General features: G+C 42.5%; 1 protein-coding gene across 4 annotated transcripts in view; it reads left to right on the top strand.

Annotated features, from left to right (window-relative positions):
* Window positions 1-734: 734 nt before the first annotated feature.
* Window positions 735-14,999, top strand: part of P4HA2 (prolyl 4-hydroxylase subunit alpha 2) — a 50,063-nt gene continuing 35,798 nt past the window's right edge. Inside the window, exon 1 of one of the 4 annotated variants that reach the window (XM_060765235.2) lies at window positions 735-892. The gene's annotated coding sequence lies outside the window, so the exon portion shown is untranslated. Of the gene's footprint in view, window positions 1,203-1,318; window positions 1,395-14,999 lie in introns of those variants that run through there. The other 3 variants (XM_060765234.2, XM_060765237.2, XM_060765236.2) reach the window with 3 other exon arrangements.

Here is a 14,999-nt window from a genome sequence, read left to right as displayed (position 1 = left end):
GAAGGCCCAAGTTGGCCCGTGCATGATCTACCTTGACCTATTAATTTACATGTGCTTTCTGATTGGCCAGCCTCAACATTCTAATATTCTTAAGTGGCTGAGGGAGAAAAGGAAGGGGCATGAGGCTGTTGGGAATGGTGGGAATTGAAGTCAAAAACACTTGGGGGGCCTAAGTTTACCTATGCAAATACGTGAGAGGAAGTCATAGGGAAGAGGGAGCAAGCTTGTTTTCCGCTGCCCTGGAGACTAGGACCCGGAACAAGGGCTTCAAACTACAAGAAAGGAGATTCCACCTGAACATTAGGAGGAACTTCCTGACTGTGAGGGCTGTTCAGCAGTGGAACTCTCTGCTCCGGAGTGTGGTGGAGGCTCCATCTTTGGAAGCTTTTAAACAGAGGCTGGATGGCCATCTGTCGGGGGTGCTTTGAATGCAATTTTCCTGCTTCTTGGCAGGGGGTAGGACTGGATGGCCCACGAGGTCTCTTCCAACTCTTTGATTCTATGATTCTATGCCTGGCGTAGATGAACCCTTAGCCAAAAGCATGGGGAAGGCTATTGAATTCTTCAGGGAGACGTCGCCGGGCTCTCCCAGAGCTATTAGGGACATTACGGTAGCAGCATCTGGAGGATTCGGCGGGGGGCGTGTCCCGGCCAAGGGGGCGTGGCTTCCGACGGGGCAGAGGCTCAATCGGAGCGCGGGAGGCCAAGCGCATCAGCGGGAGGGGGCGTGGCTAGCGGAGCCCCGGCTGGAAGTGCCAGGCTTGTTCTAGAAAGGGCCGGCGAGGAAGAGAGAGAGAGAGAGGGACAGCTGCGTGTTCTAGAAGAGTGGGAGATCCTTGGCGAGGTTCCGGGTCTGCTTCTTCACTTTCCCTCCTTCCGTGCCCAGCCCCAGGTCTGCTGCTGCTGCTACGACTCAGCCTCTTGCTCCTGATAACTCTGTGTCCCTAATTGCTTAACCCTTCCTGATGACTCTTGGCTCTCCTTGCCTTGGCGACACAATGCAAGCTTGGGCGGTGTGTGCGTGCTTTTGAGTAGACTTACGGTGACACCACTCCATAGTCAGAGGGGGTTTTTGCCTCTGATACAGCCTGCAGTGCTTAGAGTGCCTTGCCGGTCTCCCCTCCAAGCGCCGTCTAGGGCTGAGCCTGCTTCGCTTCCAGGACCAATCAGGATCGGAGCCGGAGTCGGGGTCTTTCTCCCAGGTAAGTGGGCGCCTCTCAGGCGGGTGGGCTTTGGCGTGCCCCGGCTCTGCTGCGCCTGCTGCCAGTGGAAAAGCGGCCGGGAATGACTTCATCTCTGGGGCGGGAAGGAGGGAGGCTGGCCCCTCTCCAGCGCTCGCTTCCCGGCCACGGACCGGGGGCAAAGGCCGCGCTTTCTCGGTGGTCCTTGCACAGGTGAGTCCCTCGCTGTTTCCCAGGTAAGTTCAGGAGGAAAGCTCAGGGGATGCACGCTTAGTGGTGGTGGAAACAGGATTATTCTCTCACTCACATGCCAAGGACTAGGACCATGTTTCTGCTGGCTGGCTTGCTTTGAAACCCACCTAGGGCTTGTAGACTGGCAACTGTCTACTGCTTTCAGTAGTTTCCCAAGAACTTGCCCATTTTCCATCCTCCTACCCTGCTCTTTTGCGCTCCTGAAATAAAAACACAATTTCTCCCCCAATCAACTTATATTGGATGGGGGGGGGGGGGGGCTGTGGGTGGGCTGCTGCAGAGAATGCACGGTAATTTCCTAGGACTAAAAGGAGCTCCTGGTTAAACCCTTATGCTTTCAGGACTGCTGACTGAAAGGTCGGCTGTTCAGATCTGGGGAGCGGAGTGAGCTTTTATCTGTCAACTCCAGCTTCCCATATAGGGACATGAGATAAGCCTCCCACAGGATAGTAACACATCCATGTATCCCCTGGGTGAGCCCCCATCTGTCAGCTCCAGCTTACCATACAAGGACATGGGAGAAGCCTCCCACAGGATGGTAACACATCCAGGCATCCCCTGAGTGAGCTCCCATCTGTCAGCTCCAGTTTCCCATATGGGGATATGAAAGAAGCCTCCCACAGGATGGTAAAACATCCAGGCATCCCTGGGTGAGCTCCCATCTGTCAGCTCCAGCTTCCCATATGGGGACGAGAGAAGTCTCCCACAGGATGGTAAAACATCCAGGTATCACATGAGTGAGCTCCCATCTGTCAGCTTGAGCTTCCCATATGGGGACATGAGAGAAGCCTCCTACAGGATGGTAACATATCCAGGCATTTCCTGACCAACGACCTTGCAGATGACCAATTCTCTCCCATCAAAAGCAACTTGCAGTTTCTCGAATTGCTCCTGACATGATAAAAAAGGTGGCCCCGAATCCACCCTATATACTTGTGTATAAATCTAGAAATTGTAGTAAAAAAAATCAACCCCAAAAGACTGGATTGATGAATTTGTGGGTTACTGTGAATACTATATAATCGCTGTTGGGTGAGTCATCGAGTAAAGTGGCAAAAGATCCTGGAAGAACCTAAAAGGAGTCCTGACCCCCTTTAGTTTTTCTGCCATGGTGCCCTTTCTAGCTTGGGGTGGGTTATGGCAGCAACAACCGGGGCGGTGCTCCAGCTCCAGAGTATGACTCTTGCCTTAACCATAGGTCATATCAAAATCCTTAATTTTGACGCCAAAACCTCCCCCCATGGGTATATATATTATATACACACAGTACATATCTGCAGACAGGCATCCCTCAAGTTGATTTTTCAGAATTGCAGACGCTGTCACACCTCCTGCGAGCATACAGTTGAAACAGCGCATGCTGAGTAATTCTGCAAAATTAAGCGAGCCAGTCTTTTGATCAGAGCTTGTGGTGGTGCAGCAGGTTAAACCGCTGAGCTGCTGAAGTTGCTGACTGGAAGGTTGGCAGTTCGAATCCAGAGAGCGGGGTAAGTCCCTGCTGTTAGGCCCAACTTCTGCCAACCTAGCAGTTTGAAAACATGCAAATGTGAGTAGATCAATAGGTACTGCTTCTGGAGGAATGTAACAGTGGCGGCATCTATGGACAGTGCTGGCTCTTCAGCTTAGAAATGGAGATGAGCACTAACACCACCTCTCCCCCCCCCCCCCCCCCCCCCCGAGACAGACATGACTAGACTTAATGTCAGGGGAAACCTTTGCCTTTTACTAGACTTCTGATCATGTTCAGAAAGCCATGTTGAGCTGGAGATGGAAAGGGAAGGGGAGTGTACCAAACCAAGGTATGGACTCATAGTACTTGTTCTCAGGGGGAAATGCAAATGAATTGATCCATCTTGCCAAAATGTGCATTTGATCTTCTGAGCCTGAGGAGGAATTAAGAGATGACACAATCTTGAAATTCTAGAGGCTGCTTGATAGAAAGAATCAGGAGATACAAGACTGAACTGCTGTATGGCCAGAGCAGGTTTGCTCTTGCTGGTTTTTGAAGCAATGCCTAGTCAGGCTTGGTTTGTACATGAGCAGAGACCCATCTGGGATTTCCAGGTAATAATCTTGCATGCATCCCTGGAGAGTTGTTGCTGTCACTCAAGGCTGGACAACACTGAGCTAAAACAGGCCAGTGGCCTCACTCAATGCAAGACGGGTCCTGTGACAGCCTTGCAGGGAAAATTGGCCACTTCACACTTTCTTTTTAAGAAAATAAAAAGGGAATTGAGGAGAGGTAGTACTTGGGGAAAATAACTTTTGAGCACTATAGCTCACTCTCTTGTCTTGGGAATTATGGAACTTGTAATGAAGTTGTGAGACTTGCTTGGTTATAGTCTTATTCCCCATTTCCTTTTCCTAAGTAAGGGACGGATTGTTCTTCATCTGCCTCTCAATCACTGCAAAGTTTTCAAGAGGCGCCAAAATAGTTTCTTCATAATGCTGATGTGGCTTCTGTGGACATGAAGGCCACTTTATGAGGTGCATGAAGTGTTTATTCTAGCTTGGCTGTGCAGTTATGTCCTGCTGTGGGTGCAGATTGTAAGAAGTGAGCTTTTGAGACAGTATAGAAAGTATAGATTCTGCAAAAGGCATGTGTCTATTGTCCTTCAGAGTTCTTAAGGTGTCAGAATTTTAGTAACTCCCTAGACTAGCAGCAGTTCTGTAAGGTCAGTCTCATTGATTACTATGAGCTGTTTAACAGGTTGATTACTATGAGCTGTTTAACAGGAGTGCTTCCTACTTTGCAAAAAGAGCTACATGGATCATCCTATATCTTGGTTACCATATCCATGTACCTTAAGTTTACAGTATAAAATGCATCACATAGTTCACGACTGATATCAGACAAACTTGTGGATTTCTGGCCCATCCAGATACAGGCTGTATATATAGTGGCAAGAAGTATGTCTAAAGAATGACAAATTCATTGTAATATGGATGTTATTTTTCTTGTACAACTATATTCTTGATATGGTATGATAATCAAACCTATAAAGCTGATTTTAAATGGAAATTGTAGTGAGACAATGTGTACTGTTCAAAATCAATCTTTTTTTGGACTGCAACCTCCACAGCAGGTATGAGGAAACCCTTGGGCTCTTTTCTCAGGCCCTCCTCTCTCTTACCATCCTATCCTTCCTTTTCTCTTTTCTTCCTCCTTCCCTCTCTTCCTCCTCTCTAAGAGAAAGTAGAGAGGGAGCATGAGAACCATGTTTCAAGATTTAAAAGGGTGTCCCATTGAGGACGAGGAGGGGGAAACTGATTTTCTGCTGCTTTAGAGATCAGGGCACAAGGGAGCAAATGTTTCAAATGGCAGGGAGTGACATTCAACTGAAACGATTAGGAAGAACTTCTTGGAGAATGGCATAAGCTGCCTAGGAGTTTGGTGGAGTCTCTTTCTCTGGAGGCTGAGGCTGTCTACTGGGAGTGCTTTGATTGTGACTTCCTTCATGGCAGGGGGTTGGATGGCCCTTGGAGGTCTCTTCCAACACTAGGATTTTATATCAGGAGTAGGCAATATGGAGTCTATTGGATACACTTTTTCTCTCCCGTCCATCATCTCATCCTGGCCAAGACCAACCCTTTTGAGAGCCAAATGTTTCTGCCTTTTCTTCACTTTCTGTCTCCAAAAGAGAAGAGGAATAATAATAATAATAATAATAATAATAGTTATTTATAACCCACCACCATCTCCTCAGGTGGCTTACGTGAGGCCAGGCCCAACATTTACAACAAGGCATAGATACAACATAAAAATACATCAATAACATATAATGAATATAATAGTACAAAAAATAAACACACAATGCAATATAAAATCACAATAATTGAACACCATGGGGAGGAAAGTGCATCAAGGGGACTTGGGGAGAACCCCTTCCCTCCCGGCCCATCCACCCTGCTCCAACCCTCCATGTAGCCCCCAAGTTAGAAAGTTTGCCCATGCCTGCTCGACAGGCATACAGCAGATCCGTTGTATTCCTCCCAAAATTGTCATCTCATTTTGTCCTCAGAGTACTAGAAACTGTAGCCCAGCGTAATTTTCTAACCTGCAATTTTGAGTAACATTGTTGCATCATCTTCCATTCAAGCTGGCTTTGGAAGACTAGTTTAGTCTTTGTTAGGGTGCTAAATGACAGCATCAGTTTCCTTTGATTGTGATCCTTTAGTCTCAGGCCTTGTTGAAATATCCTTCCTTGTCCTGGTGTCACCTACCTGTTTAGATTTCAGACTCAGCCAGCAAGGCTAATGGTCAGGTATGCTCTGAGGCCCCATCGACATTGGCATAAATTGCTGTTTGAAATGGCATTATATGGTCAATGTAGAGCCACATAATGTGGTTTAACTGACTGAACTGTATTATATGAGTCTACACTGACCACAAAATGCAGTTTGAAACTGCATTATATGGCAGTGTAGATGGGGTCTGAGTTGCAATCCCAAGCGACAGGACCGCTCCACGTTGGAAAGGGTGCAGAAGAGTAATCCTTAAGCTAATACCAAAAAAGCCACACATAAATGTCGAAACAGAATGTAGCATTTGTAATGATTCACCATTGGCACAAGTAATTCCCAAAGGAAATGGTAACTGGAATCTTTGAATCAGTATGGATATCTGGTTTTTATATGACATGTACTTGTTAAACCACATGTTGTTATGCATGATTCATGAAAGCTGTGGGTTGCTTTATCAAAAAAGTCAACCTAGATTGGACATACTTTTCACTCCTGTTCATCTTGGCAGCAAGAGTACAGTATGTATAATTGGTTCCCAGGAAGCAAATTTTTATACTGCTTCTTCACATAAGTATGATTTCCTGAAATACAAAATAATTTGTTTTTTGTATCACACCTAACATAATTCTGTATTTTATTTTATTTTTTCAAAAGATTAATTTAGAAATACAATGGCTTATTGGCCTATGCATTTTGACTAACCCTGTATATGTTACAACAGGTATGGGCAAACTTCGGTCCTCCAACTCCCACAATTCCTAACAGCCTCAGACCCTTTCCTTAAGTGTCTGAGTGAGAAAAAGAAGGGGCCTGAGGCTGTTAGGAATTGTGGGAGTTGAAATCCAAAATACCTGGAGGGCCCAACTTTGTCCATGCCTGTGTTACAAGGTGCTGACTGGATAAGGCTGGCAATTGATTCATATTTAATTTTATGATGTTGGGCTCTTTATAGTGTTTAAACTGATGGTGAAATTCAGCTGTACCTGTAAATACAAAATTGATTTCAGTAAACAAATATTTAAATAAAAGTCTTGTTTCATTATTTCCACCACCTTTTGATTTGTTCTGCTTTTAAATCCAAATGCTTTATTATTCCTGTTTGTTATTACTCTTTTAAAAAAGAATAGAAGTAGAAACCTTCGTGTTTTGTGGTCAAAACTGAGCCTAATTATGATGTGTTTAGAAAATTTTCAGGACAGATCTTTGTACCATGTGACTGAAACTATAGGGACTCAAAACAGTAGTTGTTATGCGTGGTGTGTGTTATTTGAATTAGACAGTATGTGAAATATGGTCCCTCTTTAACAGAGTATCAGACCATAGATAACAATATCTGTCTACTCTTTGTACCAGATATTTCACATTTGTTTCACCGTTCCACTGTATTGAATCTCGAGAATAGTATTCATTTTTTTGGATTGAAAATAAGCATGCATCTTACATTCCCTTTTATATGTCATAATGTGCACGACAGAACTACATACATCATGCATATTGTGTTTAAGACTATAAAGTCAGCAACATTTCTTCCACATATTTGAAAGGTGGTGGGAATTTTCTGCTTATTTGTCATTTCTTCCTACTCAGGCTTTTATTGATCCCGAAGAAAAATGCTTTGGCTTCTTACAAAAGAAAATTCAGTTTTATTTGCAACTACATTTGAAATAAATTAGACAGCTGCATGAAGGAAGTGGCAAATAATCTCTAGCAGGCAGGATGATCAATACCATAATTCTTTCAGCGAGACTTTGCCAAATGAGTTATAAGGTGAAAGTAAAGGTTTCCACTGACATAAAGTCTAGTCATGTCTGACTCTGGGGGGCGGTGCTCATCTCCATTTCTAAGCCGAAGAGCTGGCATTGTTCATAGACACCTCCAAGATCATGTGGCCAGCATGACTGCATGGAGTGCCATTACCTTCCCGCGGAAGTGGTACCTATTGATCTACTCACATTTTGCATGTTTTTGAGCTGCTAGGTTGGCAGAAGCTGGGGCTAACGGATTCTGCCAATTCCTACCACCATTCAATGTGTTCTTTGTCCTCATTTCATAGCTGTCCTATCAATAATGGGTAGCTCATGGATCTGGTCTTCTGCCACAATTGTGTGGCCAGTATTGTCATAAGCCATGTTCTTTGCTTGCCTCTCTAGCAAAGGAGAGAAGGTGCCTGGGGATCACTGAACCGATTAATAGTTAAGCTGAGATTTGAGCTGAAGTCTCAAATCTCTAAACTCTAAACTCTACTCTAAACTGCAGTGTTGTATTAGCTGTTGTTATAATCAGCAGTGATTTAGTGACAGAACCAGTGTGGTGTAGTGGTTGCTGTGTTTGACTCTCATCCTTGCTCAGCCATGAAAACCAACGGGTTGGCTTTAGGGAAGTCATAATCTCTCAGCCTCAAAGACAAACCCATTCTGAACAAATCTTGCTAAAACAACTCCATGATAGCATCTCCTTGGGTCCCCATAAATTTGAAATGACTAGAAGGCACACCACACACATGAGTGGAAAAAGGGCTCAGATATCATTTTCTGCTCTCAGGTATAATTCACAATGTACATTCACACCCCTCTTGCACTATCCAAGAGTCATGCCTTGAGCATTGGCATGAAAAATGCACCAGCTGGTTTGCTTCTCTTCCTGAAATATGGCTGTGTATGGTCATATATGTGCAAGCTCTATCAGCACCTTCCTCGACAAAATTATTGGCTACAACTATGGAAAAAAGATTGGATGGCTGTGAATTTGCTAAATCCTGCAGGATGACATTATGATAACATTTAGTGGCTGTCATTCATTTCAATGGACGTCACTATTTCTTGTTTCCACAATAGGTTCAGGAACATACCCCCATGAATAGGGGATTTGTCTTACTGCCTTGTTTGTTCCACAGACTAAGAATGAAGCCTGTAGTGTTTACCTTTGCACTCAGGGTTGAATGGATTTAAATCACTTCTTTGAAGTTCCAATCTTAATTATTTAAACCCATATTTAAACCACTACTGGGGAAGATTCTATTTAATAATCTTTTTTGGAAACAGAAGTTCTTCTGAAGGTGTTGGGCTATAGCTCTGACCAGTGTAGGCAGCCTTGCCATATTGGCTGGAAATACTGGATTCTGGGTATTATTATTATTATTATTATTATTATTATTATCTTTATTTGTACCCCGCTAACATCTCCCGAAGGACTCGATGCGGCTTACAAAGGCCAAGGCCCTCAATAAAACAACAGCATAACAAGTACAACAATAAAACTCATAAAACAAACCAATAAACATTAAAACAATAATAGTAAAAAATTAAACAATAACATCATGACACATTAAAAAACTAAGGGCCATCCCAAATGTAATGAATAAAATTAAAAAGTGCTGGACGTGACAGGTGAAATGTAAGGATTTTAGGGTAGGTGCAATGTGCAGGCAGTCTTAAATCTCTAATAAAGTGCGTTTGGGAAATGATGCTGGGAGTTTCCTATTCTGGAAAGGCACACTGGAACAGCCAGGTCTTCAAGCTCTTCCTAAAGACTGCCAACATTGGAGCTTGTCTGATGTCCTTGGGAAGAGAGTATTAGGGTATGAGGGAAGGCTGATAAAAATGAGGAATATTGTTCTTTCTTTTTATAAGTTACGTGTTTCAGGGGGAAAAAAAAACTTAAACCAGTGTGAACATAGCAACACTAGGGTTGGCGGCCTTCCCCGGCCCCACTTTGTGATGCTGAAATGGAATTGGAAGTGACATTGTTGTCAATTTTGGGGCTTGCTTGCTTGTAGATTTAGCAGTGATTCTCAAGCTGTGGATCACCAGGTATTTTATCCTACAACTCCCAGAAATCCCAGCTAGTTTATTCGCTCTTGGGATTTCTGGAAGTTGAAGGCCAAAACATCTGGGGTCCCAAAGGTTAAGAACCACTGATTTACAGGGTGTGTTAGGGGCTTTCGGCAGCGTTCAGGATGGTGGGAGAAATACTATTGCATTTAGCTATGATTTCAAGTGACATTTGGACACTTAGGGTGAAAAATTACAAAAGAATGATAAAGTCTGCGAGCTTGCTAAATTGATTTGGGGTCTGCTGACATGAGTTGAAGGCTATGTGTTGCTCTCAGGCTTTTCCTACTCTGACTATGATTTTAAGCATAATTTTGTTCATTGGGATTTACTTCCAAATAGTATTTTAGTATTGTGGCTTTAGAACAACTTTATTGCTATTTCAAGATACTTTAAGAAATATCTGAAGGGATGTTACAAATTAACATTTTGGTCTGTGTGTAAAAAAGGCAGTTTATATGTTTCCAAAGTTTGGACTTGCTCCAGAAGCGGAAAATAAAGGGTATGACATGGAAAACATACTCTTCTATGTGCTTCATGTTTGATTTAAGCACATATTTATATGTATCTCTTGTGTTGGAATCCCTTTCTTCAGAGGAGAGAATGGTTGGGCAGCTGAACTTAAAAGTACTTGAATGAGAACTTTTGAAAATTCCTTTTATCTCTTCAGGAAATACAGTGTCAGTTCTAACTTAAAGGACTTATCAGGAGCTAATACTGATGTGGTATTTCTTAAGGTTGCATAACAAAATAGTCACAAGATCTCTAACATTATTGGAAGAAGAACCCTGCTGATTGCTTTGCTGGCAACACCTCCTCATATGCTGTTATGAAAACACACACACTACTTCTGATGATTGTTTAGCATTTTGCTATTTGATTAGTTTCAGATGCAGATTAACCACTTGGCAACGGAGGTGGTGATGCAGGCAAGTGGAGGCCATGAGTCCATTGCTTTGGGGGCGGAAACGCAGAATACTGAAGCCAGCTGGAAGGCACTATCTTTCAGGGGGAAAATAACTTTCAGTATATAAGCTTTTGGTTTCAGGGACTGAACACAGTCTTTTAGTATCAGCAAGAGTTGAGTGTTGGATTCTGACTCTGGAGACCAGGCTTTGATTTTCCACTCAACTGTGGAAATCTTCTGGGTGACCTTGGGCCAGTCACACACATTCATCTCCAGAAAGCCATTTAAGGCTTGAGCAAACTTCAGCTCTCCAGGTGTTTTGCATTTCAACTCCCAGAAATCCCAGCCAACTTACTGGCTGTTAGGGATGGTGGAAGTTGAATCATAGAATCATAAGAATTGGAAGAGACCGTGTGGGCCACCCAGTCCAACCCCCTACCAAGCAGCAGGAAAGACGCATTCAAAGTGATTTGAAGTCTAAAACACCTGGAGGATGAAGTTTGCCCATGTCTGACTTAAGGTTTTCATCAGGTACGTAGAGGCAGACAGCAACGCTAAAGCATTCATTTTGATGACCAAAGAGGACTGACTGCAGCCCCCCCCCCCAATCCACCCCCTCTCCTCAAAAGCCTTTTGGTATCCTCCCCCTCAGAACTGGGAGATCTTTCATTCATCTATGTAATTTTATGATATTACCCTGAATGAAGGTTAATCTCACAGCACCATTGGGTAGTATCAGCTTGAAAGAAGCCACTGTGAAGATCCACTCATCTATTCCTACTATATGTACTAGGAGATGGGGTCTCTTTTTAGGCCCCAAATACACTGCAGTTTCATAATACAGATTAACTGCCTCGGAACTGCCTTATATGAGTCCACACAACCATATAATGCAGATCAATGAAGTTAAACTGCACTTTGAAACTGCATTATACAGCAGTGTCAATGAGCTTCTGATAATGATTATAAATACATCACCCGTATTCATTTTTCTAAGCAGTATAAATACATGGCCATTTAAGGTAGTCAAATGCCTTAAAGACAAAGAGGTAAATCTTTTATTTAGGGCCTCTCATTGGTGCTGGGAAGAGATATTCTTTTGGAGGAGGAGAGGACAGATTGGAAACAACACTCACCCCCAGGAAACAACTCCATATCTGCCCAGGTCTCTGTTATTTTCTTTTACTTTTATTGTGATTATAAGGTTCAAAATGACAAAGGTGGTTAAAAAAGAAAGTCCAAGTTGCAAAGTATTAATTAGAGAGTAATTACAGGGTAAATGAAATCCTTTAAAAGATTGGTGGATGTTCTCCATGACAGATACCACAATGACGAAGAATAACAAAACAGATTGTTGGGTTTGGGTTTTTTGTTTTTTGTTTTTTGGTAGACTGGCATTGCAGTATAACTCTAGTCTCTCTCAGAAGACTCCAGAGCTGTATCTCTATTAGGAATGTAAAGCCTCAGTTTCTGATACATATAACCTCAGTTTCAAGCAGCAGAGGGTATTTTCTCAATAGGTGACAATTTGCTGAGTCCAGAATATTGCACTAATCAAATTACCTTGTGATCAGGGACAGTAGTGCAAAACTCATAGGCATGTGGAACTAATTTTATGATTCTTTAGATTCAAGTCAATATAGAAAGAATGCTTTTTATTATTGCTATTCTGTTTTTCATCATATGAATCTCATGGAACAGAAATTATGATCTGTATTGTTCCTGCCATGTTTGGTTGTATCTTGTGCTTATATCATGCTCCTTATACTCCTTGTTGATATGTTCTCAGTTTTAAATCCTAGAACTGTCTACCAGAGAGTAAATCTCATTGATTACAGCAGGATTTGTATTTTGAGGAAGTAGTCTCAGGCTGTTAGTGACAAAACTGGAGCCACAGTCAAACTGTATGGAGACATATGTTTTTCATTTAATAAGTTTTGGTCTCTAAGAAAGCAAAACGTTTTTGGAAGATAATGAAGTACTGATTTGTGCTGTGGGTTTTGTTGCTGTTTCTTCTCATGGTTTCCATACATGAGAATAATTGTGTTCATGTGTGAGAGAAACACACAAGCCCTGAGCAAAGGCCAGAGCAATGTCTGTCCTGAGACCTCAAATTGCTGTTTATATGAGAGACACGTCTTCATGGGTTCAGTACAACACCACACCCTTGAAGTAAATGTCATGTGCCATGTATGTCTCAGGGGCAGACATTTGGCTAGGTAAAGGTTGGTCAAACTGTTATAGTACCCTTTAAATTGAGAAATTTTTTTTGTAAATTCAATGTATCTGCTTTATTAAAGTAGATAAATATATGTTTTCCAGATATTTTAAAATATCTTGGTTTCTTAAACCAGGCAGCACTCAGGAACAAGCAGTACTGGAATTATGAATTATGAGTGAAAAGATATAGGATCTGCCCTAAACATGTGAAGTAGAAAATGTCTGGATGTTATGTGTGTGTATATACCCCCCCCCCCCCCCCACACACACACTTTGCATTTAAAAATTCTTCTGGGCACTATTTTTGTATATGTGCATCAGGATAAACACATGATGTCTTGAATTGGGTCTGAAGCAGGATGTGCTCAGTTTTGAATTTAGGAGTAAAATGGTAAGTCTCAGTTGGGTTGATGATTCAAAGTTTTGTGGTTACATCCTTTGTGCCAGGGAGTAGTGAACTTTTAGACTTCTAAATGTTTTGGACTTCAGTTTCCAGACATTGCAGCATTACCATTAACCAATGGTAATGTATTGTAGGGACTGTGGGTGAAATCATTTGGAGGACCGGTGGTTTCCACTCCTACTTTATATCTGCCAAGATATTGATGGCTAGGATTGGATTAAGGTTGTTGGTAGCTTGAATCCTAAATAGTGAGGGGGCAAGGGGCAGAAACTAATAGAATGGATGTTATTGTTTTTTATATTTTTAATGTGGAACTGTTTTTATAATTGTTTTTAACTGTGCCTTGATATTTGTTATGGAATCGAATCGCTGCCGACTGTGAAAGTTGCCTCTGGCTGAGAAAGGCGGTATACAAATGCAGTAAATAAATAAATAAAAATAAATAGAATCATGGAATCATAGAGATGGAAGAGACCTCGTGGGTCATCCAGCTCAACCCCCTTCCAAGAATCAGGAAAATCTCATTCAAAGCACCCCTGACAGATGACCATCCAGCCTCTGCTTAAAAGCCTCCAAAGAAGGAGCCACCACCACACTCCGGGGCAGATAGTTTCACTGCTGAACAGCTCTCACCATTAGGAAGTTCCTAATGTTCAGGTGGAATGTCCTTTCCTGTAGTTTGAAGCCATTATTCCACATCCTAATCTCCAGGGCAGCAGAAAACAAGGTTCCTCCCGATGACTTCCCCTCACATATTTATACATGGCCATCATGTTTCCTCTTAGCCTTCTCTTATGCAGGCTAGACATGCCCAGCTCTTTAAGCTGATCCTCGTAGAGGTTCTCCAGACCTTGATCATTTTAGTCATCCTCCTCTGGACACATTTCAACTTGTTGACATCTCCCTTCAGTTGCGATGCCCATAATTGGACACAGTGCAATTCCAGGTGTGGTCTGACCAAGGCAGAATAGAGGGATAGTATGACTTCCCTGGATCTAGACACTAGGCTCCTATTTATGCAGGCCAAAATCCCATTGGCTTTTTTAGCTGGCATATCTCATTGTGGTACTTATCCATCCCTTGTTCTGGATCTGAGCTTCAGGGGGAAAAGTATCCTAACTTTTCTTGAAAACTTGAACTGCTGTTTTTGGAGGTGCTAAGGGCTGTACATTTTTCTGTGTTTTGCATGCATATGCTTCTTGAAACCCAACTGCCAGGTGAAGTTGAATATATAGATTGTGAAAAGCCATGTGGAAAATAAATGAATGAGCAGGGTGTTTATATGTTTCCATGGCTGAAATATAAAGAACTGCACAGCTTCTTAAAAGTCCCTCTTTTTTGGAACTGTAATCAAGAAGTCTGTAGTGGTATGTTTTCTAGCTAATGCTATGTGACAAGTAATTTCTGGGCAGTATCTGCTTAGAGAGAAATTGAGAGAGTGGCCAAAAACTGCAAGATACTTGTTTTTTGCTGTAGGAAAAGTTGATGGCAATTTTGGTGGTCAAGTCAGTTTGGACTTTTGTACACACACACTTTTATTTTCTCTGCTTGTCTTTGCTGCTTCAGGAACTGGTCAGGGCGTGTTCCTGTTGGTTCTGATGGGTCTCTCAATGACTTTTGGTACCACTGATTGTGGTATTCTTCTGGGATGGTACTGTTCTAAAAAGCTCAATTATTTCCTGGGGAACACTCTCAGAGGGTGATGCTGGGGGATTCCTGCCCACTCCTTGGCCATTGGTCTTTGGAGTTCATTAGAGTTCAGTCCTTTACATTATTTAACATCTACACGAAACCTTTGGGAGAAATTGTGTGGAGTTTTGGCGTTGAGTGTCACCAGTGTGGTGATGACACAGAGTTCTATTTTTTCTTTTTCCACCTAATTCCAAGAAGTCTGTTTTTGTGCTGAACCAGTGTCTGACAGCTGCAATGGACTGGATGGGAGCAAACATATTCCAGCTCAA

Source organism: Anolis sagrei, chromosome 2 (genome assembly GCF_037176765.1).
Source record: "Anolis sagrei isolate rAnoSag1 chromosome 2, rAnoSag1.mat, whole genome shotgun sequence".
NCBI lineage: Eukaryota > Metazoa > Chordata > Lepidosauria > Squamata > Dactyloidae > Anolis > Anolis sagrei.
This window is presented reverse-complemented; position numbering and strand designations above follow the sequence as displayed.